Raw genomic sequence first — 9,109 nt, 5'->3', positions numbered from 1 at the left:
TAGACAGATGCTACTGCCTTAGGAGTCACGGTGCTTGTATACACAGTGGGCTAAGCAGGAGTTATGGTGCTTGTATATACACAGAAGGCTATGGCCCAAGGAGTCTAGGTGCTTTTATACACAGAGGGCTACTGCCCAAGGAGTCACGGCGCCTGTATTCATAGTGGGGTACAGCACCAAAAAATAAGTTGTTGTTTTTCTTAAACTTTTAACTTCCTTGAAAGTTTTGTTTACTTTTTAAACTTTTTTTTGTACACACAACCACTTGTGAGTCTCGACACTTTAATCAGCAGAGTATAGCACAGCATACGTCAGTGTGCAGTGTACCCCCTATACACAGTTACTTTGCCAGCACAGCCACTTGTAAGTCTGGACACAGTCACTTTAATCAGCAGAGTATAGCGCAGCATACATTAGAATGCAGTGTGCCCCCTATACAGTCACTTAACCAGCACAGCTACTTGTGAATCTCTGGACACAGACACTTAATCAGCAGAGTATATCACAGCATACATCAGTGTTCAATGTGCCCCCTTTCATAGTCACTTTGCCAGCAGAGCCATTTGTGAGTCCCTGTACACAGCCAGTGAGTATCAGCAGAGCAGTGCACAGCATGCGGAGCGTGGCAGTGAAGTGGTGCCGAGATCCGGTCTCAGCGCCTTATGTGGAGGTGAACTCTCGCGAGAATCTGAAGTCAGGAGGATGACGTTCGGCTTTGCAGTGGGATCCGAGTCAGGCGGAAACACCCGAGCCACTGTTCGGAGCAGTTTCAATTCCAGTGAATGCAAATCGCTCATCCCTAATTTGATGCACAGAAATTATTAAAAATATTGTATAAAAAAACATTCAGACTATGTGTATAAGGTGTATATGAAACAAAAAGCATTCTGTGTTTAGAGTTTGTGTCCCTTTCCCAAAAAATCTCATTATGGTATGCAAATATTCCCAATTACAGAAACATTTGATTTCAAAAAAACTTATAATAATGAACAGAAGAAGCTATCTATAAATATATATATATATATATATATACATTCACAAACGGACCGCCACTCTCCTATCTGGAAATCGTTATGCTCCGGTGCCCTCTGGAGTAAATTTTTAGATCAGCAGTATGAACAAACATGTATTCACATGTAGTGAAAAAGCACTATCTATGTTTTGGGGCACTGCCGCCCCTTTGTCTAGGTGTAACAAAATAAACAAACACTAACATACCATTTATAAGAGAAGAAACCTGCCACTGAAATCTACTCCGAGACTTGGGGAGTCCGACTTCCACCCTGTCTCCAAAGATTGACATTATGGCATCGGCCGCATCAAGAAACCATAGCAACCAAGATGCTGTACGGATCACCGTGAGTACACTAAAGGGATAGAGGAAAAACAATACTGAGTGAAGAAAGTAAATCCAACCCCACACCTAGTGAATGTAGTGAAAAACAAAAAAAGCACCTATAGAGTCACCTTAAGAAACATATATATAATATCGAATGTAATAGTATGTGCCAGTATGAAAAAAAGTCAGAATATAACAACAATATGTTTGTCACAATATGGGGTATCCGGAATAAAGACATATTGTAATAAACACTATAAACTCGAAACACATGCAATATAGATAATAATTACTTATATTCCATAGTCTTTTCATATTCCGACAGAGTATTATTTAAAGAACGACTATCTACCACGGATAAAACCTGTGGTATAGAAGACATTTACCATCACTTACTAAAATTGAAATTTCATGAAACAGATTACCTGCTACATGGAATCTCACATTCTGATTACTTTAGGGAAAAGATGATTCCCAGAGGACTCAGAGTACACAATGCACCAACAATCGACCACTTTAATCCTGATTTTTGTAAAAAATGGGTAGGCATAGTAAATAAATGTAGTATGGATTTGATTCTGCTGGTTACAGAAGAGGCTGAATGTGAATTGAAGAATACTAGAGATAAAATCAGTCGACTGGAGATGGAGCATAAGACAGTTCTACAACATGATTCCAGCATGGAATGGATAAATAAAGTACAAAAACAATGTGAAAATTACAGGAAGGACTTAGTTAAATTCAAGCGCAATAAACACCAAATTGTCAAAGAGGATTATGAGTCAAACAAAGTCTATAGTTGGCTCATCTGAGGAGAACCAGGTAATCATAAACCTTACAATGATAGGTCTAAGCACAGCTGGCGTAGATGCAGAGAGGCCAAATTAAAGGATAAAGGGACCTCCAATAGCAACAGCGAGTTTACTTTTTTAGATTCAGAAGGTTCACTAGATGCATAGATACATAGATGCTTTAGGGACAATGATAGAGACCTCCAAGGAAATAAGAGGGGCGGGCAAAAAATTAGGAACCAGAGAAATGTCAACAAGAAGGAAACTCTCATTTTCAATATGTCGGAGAGACAACTCACTGATGTTGAACTGAAAGTGCTGTAAAAAGGACTATCTTTCGTTATAACGAACACATTCAAAGAATTAACTTGACAAATATATTTGCATTGCTTTGCACGGAAATTACGGTTCCAAGAATATTTCCTGACACTAGAACCCAGTACAACAACCTCTCCACATCAAGCTTTTCTCAATTCCCGACATACATCGAATTTTGACCCTCAATACTCCAACTTTGTGAGCCTCCTAAATGAGTCAGTAATTAAATACTCGGCAGCCTCTACTACTAGAAACTACAATTTGTTCAGATCCATATGGAAAGTGCTCAAGCAACTAAGCTCATAACGGGACATTGTAATCCACCCTGCCAATAAGGGGGTGGTATTGCAATATTAAATCTTAAAGATACATATCAATGTCTACCATCAGACCCATCGGTGGAGTATAAAAAGAAACTGGACATGGTGTTAGATGAGGCTTGTGAAAATGGCCATTTAACTAAGAAGCTTTGTCAAGCTTTAAAGCTGGAATTTTCAGTGGTACCTGTCTTATTTACAGTCCCCAAATTACATAAGAATGTTGTAAAACCTCCAGGCAGACCAATTATTTTGGCCCATAATTCCATTTTCCAGCCAATATTCATCATTTTATATATTATTCAACCACTGATTATAAAACAAGAGGGATTCATCAAAGATATGACAAGTTTTTTGAACTGCACTAATGTCATCAATACAGTTCCTGAAGGCACTATAATGTATGTTCTTGACATATGCCCTTTAGAATGTAAGCTCTCACGAGCAGGGACCTCTTCCCTCATGTGCTTCTCTTTACATTTTCTTCTACTCTTTACTCCCCATAAGGGCACCTAACACGTGACTGATAACTCCCTGCTGCTTATTGTGAGTAGTTTAATCACTGTTGCAGCAATGTATATGAATCGTGGCCTTGTCCTGCACTTTAATGTACTGTAAGTTACTTGTTTCTTGTTCACCTATTAGTTCTATGTACTATGTAAGGCACTGCGGAACACTTGTGGCACCATATAAATAAAGCATAATAATAATAATAATAATAATAATATGCAGTCTATACACAAGTATCCCCCATCAACAGGGATTGGAAACTATGAGGGAATTCCTAGTCAAAGAACACATGGACATTCTGGATTTAGAATTGTTCCTTAAACTTCTAGAACTTACCTTGATTAGGAATGTCTTTTTATTTTATGGCAAATTCTATTGCCAAACCAGAAGATGTGCAACGGATAATTATGTTCTTCTCTGATCCTGAAATTTCTATACACATTTTAGCATATTCGGACTGGAGGAATGTAGAAATTGAAAAACTTGATCCACAATATAAATTAAAGGAACTCTCCCATAAAAGTGACCTTTCAAATGAGTGAAGTTTCACTTAATTATTTGGATGTACAAGTGACTTTAGAATAGATGGTGATAAATTCCACACTGGTATATATTCTAAACCCATGGATAAAAGCACATTATTTGGATCTAATAGTCATCAACCAAGGGCTCTTAAAAGAGGGTTACCTAGAATACAGTTAATAAGAGTTGCGAGGATCACTAATGATCGGTCCAAGCTTGAGCCAGCCCTGGATGGAGTGATCTCTAAATTCTGGGAAAGGGGATATGATCACAAATAGAAAGGAGATATTGAATGTACCGAGAGAAAAACTGTTGAGATCCTATGACATAAAACAAGATCCAGTGATACCCTTTGTCAATCAGTATAGTACATCAAGTCATGTGATTCTGAGAGCAACAAATGCTTTATGGTCAATTGTCTCTACTGATAGAAAGTTGCCCTATTTTAAAAATAAACGACCTCTAATCTGTCACACAAGAGGGAGAAATATTAAAGACATAGTCGCATATTCAATTGGGTGCGAGGTTTAGCCTCTAGTGCCCAAATTTGGATTACTCGTGGTATCCAACTTAAAAAAAGTGGTTGTGAGGTTATCAGCTCTGAAAACCCCACGCCGCATAACAAAAAATTAAAAGAAATCATGCACTTACCTGCCCGGGGGTCTCCAGTGGTCTCCGCGCTACCCGGTGGCCTCCCCAATATCTTCTCACTGGAGAGGGGGTTGCTGGGAGTCCCGGGGGTTGCTAGGAGATGTAGTTCTCCCAGCGCCCATTCTGGGGGGAAAACACAGACACGGCAGGGGGCCACACACTCCAGGGGTCACACACACAACACTCATACACACTTACAAACAATAACAAACACTCACACACACTGACATACTCACCCTGCTGCAGAAGACCCAGCTTCCAATGTTGGATGCAGAAGACAGCGCTGCAGAAGGTAAGTAATTAAGGACTAATTAAGGAAATTGGAAACTTCCAATTGCTTAATTAGTCCTCAGGGTGGGTGCCGTCGTGATACCAGAGCAAGTCACACTGATTTTTCCTAGAATTAATGATTTAAGAAAAACTCACACTTGCTCTGGAGGTGCGAGAATAAAAAACTCCCGAGGCTCAAAGAAAAAAACACGCACCAAATTGAATAGCAAAAATTCTGCACCTGCAGGAAAAACCTTGCAGGTGTGGGATTTTTGCTTTTCTTGCCCCCAGTTGAATATGCCCCATAGTGGTTCAAGATTTTGATTGAGAAGGACATACTCTCCCCTCAATATCCCTATATCCTCCAAAGCAACCCCTTTTTAAGCAGAGCCCCTGGTTTTTAAAAATGTCTAAAATGCACCACCTGCAACAATATGGTTACTGGAACAACATTTCATCATCCGACTTCCAAAAGGATCTATAGGGTGAAACATGTACAACAACACACATTCTCACCTTGCTGCAGAAGACCCGGCTTCCAACGCTGGATGCAGAAGACAGCACTGCAGAAGGTAAGTAATTAAGGACTAATTAAGGAAATCAGACACTTCCAATTGCTTAATTAGTCCTCAGGATGGGTGCCGCCAGGGTCCCAGAGCAAGTCCCACTGATTTTTCCTAGAATTAATTATTTTAGAAAAAATCACACTTGCTCTGGAGGTGCGAGAATAAAAAACTCCCGGGGCTCAAAGAAAAAAACATGCACCTAATTGAATAGCAAAAATCCTGCACCTGCAGGAAAAACCTCGCAGGTGTGGGATTTTTGCTTTTCTCGCCCCCAATTGAATATGTCCCATAGTGGTTCACACGGATATCACGGATTTTGACTGAGAAGGACATGCTATCCCCTCTATATCCTCCAAAACAACCTCTTTTTTTAAGCAGAGCACCTGGTTGTTATAAATGTCTAAAATGCACCACCTGCAACAATATGGTTACTGGAACAACATTTCATCATCCGACTTCCAAAAGGATCTATAGGATTAAACATGTACATCAACACACATACTCACCCTGCTGCAGAAGACCTGGTTTCCAACGCTAGATGCAGAAGACAGCGCTGCAGAAGGTAAGTAATTAAGGACTAATTAAGGAAATTGGAAACTTCCAATTGCTTAATTAGTCCTCAGGGTGGGTGCCGCCAGGGTCCCAGAGCAAGTCCCACTGATTTTTCCTAGAATTAATTATTTTAGAAAAAATCACACTTGCTCTGGAGATGCGAGAACAAAAAACTCCCGGGGCTCAAAGAAAAAAATATGCACCTAATTGAATACCAAAAATCCTGCACCTGCAGGAAAAACGTTGCAGGTGCAGGATTATTGCTTTTCGCCCCAAATTGAATATGCCCCATAGTGGTTCACACGGATATCACGGATTTTTACCGAGAAGGACATGCTATCCCCTCTATATCCTCCAAAACAACCCCTTTTTTAAGCAGAGTTAATGGTTGTTATTAATGTCTAAAATGCACCACCTGCAACAATATGGTTACTGGAACAACATTTCATCATCCGACTTCCAAAATGATCTATAGGATTAAACATGTGCATCAACACACATTATCTATTTGATCACGTGCCCTTGTGGACTTGCCTATATGGGAAAATCTATTAGGATGGCAAGAGAAAGGATGGCCTTACACAGGTCAGCCATCAAATCAGCGCTACAAGGAAAACCATCGGAACAACCAGTGGTAAGACACTTTGCAGAGAAAGGCCACAAACTGGGGGAACTGAAACACCAAATTATTGACCATGTTCCTAAAAATCAGAGGAGGGGATCGAGCATGGAGATTACTACAAATGAAAGCTGGTGGGATTTTTTTAATTAATACCTTTAATCCACATGGCCTTAATGAATAAATCCAGTGGAATGTTTTTAAGTGATGTTCTGCTGTAATTTTTTCATAACCATATTTTTTCGTCATTGTATGTTGTCAGCGAAGTCTATATTTAAAAAGTTCATAATAGTTAAATGGTCATGTCCATGCTCATTACTATAATATGTATTGGACATTTTTAAACACATATAGGGTCGGCACTAATTATAAACAAGCAGCTAAACTTCTACTGTGCTGTTTGAGAACACATACATGACGTTTTGATTAAGCCAGTAGATGACGTCACTTTGAACACATAAAATTTCCTCACATTTATAGTATTAATTTTTATACACAGATGAGATATAATGTGGTCGGTTAAGATGTTCATTTGTATTATAGATTTATATAGGCTCCATGGTGAAATTAAGGTCACAGATTATATCTTTTCACAGTTTTTTAACATAAACAGTGCACTTTATTATATTATACACAGGGTAGGTTTAAATATTTTAAAAATGGGGCGTTTTATACATTTATCTAAATACATAATTGTTTAGATCTTCAAAATTAGACTGTGGAATATGAATAATTATTATCTATATTGCATGTGTTTCAATTTATTAGTGTTTATTACAATATATATTTATTTCAGATACCCTTCATTGTTACAAACATATTGTTATTATAGTCTGACTTTTTTTCATACTGTCACATACTATTATATTCGATATAGTATATATTTTTCTTAAGGTGACTATGCTTTTCTTGTTTTTCACTACATTCACTGCGTGAGGGGTTAGATTCACTTTCTTCCATCAGTATTGTTTTCCTCTATCCTTCAGGGTACTCATGGTGATCTGTCCAGCGTCTTGGTTGCTATGGTTTTCAGATGTTGCCGGTGCCGCAATGTCACTCGTTGGAGACAGGACAGAAGTCAGACGTGGATTCCCCGAGTCTAGGTGCAGATATCACTGGCGGGCTTCTTCACTTATATAAATTATGTTAGTATATTTTAACTTTTTTACACCTTGACAAAGGGGCGGAAGTGCCCCGAAATGTTGGTACTGCTTTTTCACTACATGTGACACGTTTTATTTTCATCACAAGTCTCTGAGTGCCACTGTTTGTTTATGCTGCTGATCTATATATATATATATATATATATATATATATTAGGGGTGTGCACCGGCCACTTTTCGTGTTTTGGTTTTGGATCTGGATCTTTCTTTGTGTTTTGGATCTGGATTGGTTTTGCCAAAACCACCCTTCCGTGTTTTGGGTTCTGGGTTTTGTGTTTTGGATCTGTATTTTTTTTAAAAAAGCATAAAAACAGCTAAAATCACAGAATTTGTGGGTTTTTCTGCTCCTATGCTATTATTAACCTCAATAACCTTAATTTCCACTCATTTCCAGTCTATTCTGAACACCTCACACCTCACAATAGTGTTTTTATATCCAAAAGGTTGCACCGAGGTAGCTGGATGACTATGCAAAGAGATACGAGTGGGCGGCACAAACACGTGGTCCATCTAGGAGTGACACTGCAGTGGCAGACAGGATGGCAGTTTGAAACACTAGGCCCCAAACAGTACATAATTCAAAGAAAAAAAAGAGGTGCATTTGTCCTCCCACCCACCCTTATGTTGTATAAACAGGACATGCACACTTTAACAAACCAAACATTTCAGCGCCAGGGTCTGCCACACGACTGTGGCTGAAATGATTGGTTCGTTTGGGCCCCCACAAAACAAGCTGGCAATTAATCTGTCCCTGCACAAACTGGCTCTACGGAGGCAAGATGTCGTCCTCATCCTCTGATTCCTCACCCTCTTCAGTGTTGTGTACATCCTCATCCTCACAGAGTATTAATTCGTCCCCACTGGAATCCACAACCACAGGTCCCTCTGTACGTTCTGGAGGCTGGTCTCCCTGGAAGAGTTGATAATTCATTTTATGAACATCATCTTCTCCACATTTACGCCTTTTGCTGACAAGGTTCCCGGCTGCACTAAACACTCTTTCGGAGTACACACTGGAGGGGGGGCAACTCAGGTAAAATAGAGCCAGTTTGTACAGGGACCTCCAAATTGCTTCTTTTTCCTGCCAGTACAGGTACGGACTGTCTGACATGCCTACTTGGATGCTGTCACCGATGTAATCCTTTAACAGGCAATCGCATGCTTGTCGCTGCTGCTTTAAGGATGCAGGTGCGGCTACAGCCCACACATTTCACAAAGACAGAAAAAAAAAGAAGAATATTTTTATTGTTTGTGGAGCACACTTTGAGGGTGTCACCACCCTTTCACAGACAGACACACGCTTGTCGCTGCTGCTTTAAGGATGCAGGTGCGGCTACAGCCCACACATTTCACAAAGACAGAAAAAAAAATAAGAATTTTTTTATTGTTTGTGGAGCGCACTTTGAGGGTTACACCACCCTTTAACAGACAGATGCACACTTGTCGCTGCTGCTTTAAAGATGCAGGTGCGGCTACAGCCCACACATTTCA

Source organism: Taudactylus pleione, unplaced genomic scaffold (assembly GCF_031769625.1).
Source record: "Taudactylus pleione unplaced genomic scaffold, aTauple2 ptg000183l, whole genome shotgun sequence".
NCBI classification, from domain to species: domain Eukaryota; kingdom Metazoa; phylum Chordata; class Amphibia; order Anura; family Myobatrachidae; genus Taudactylus; species Taudactylus pleione.
The sequence above is the reverse complement of the archived record's forward strand: the minus strand, read 5'-3'. Positions refer to the sequence as shown.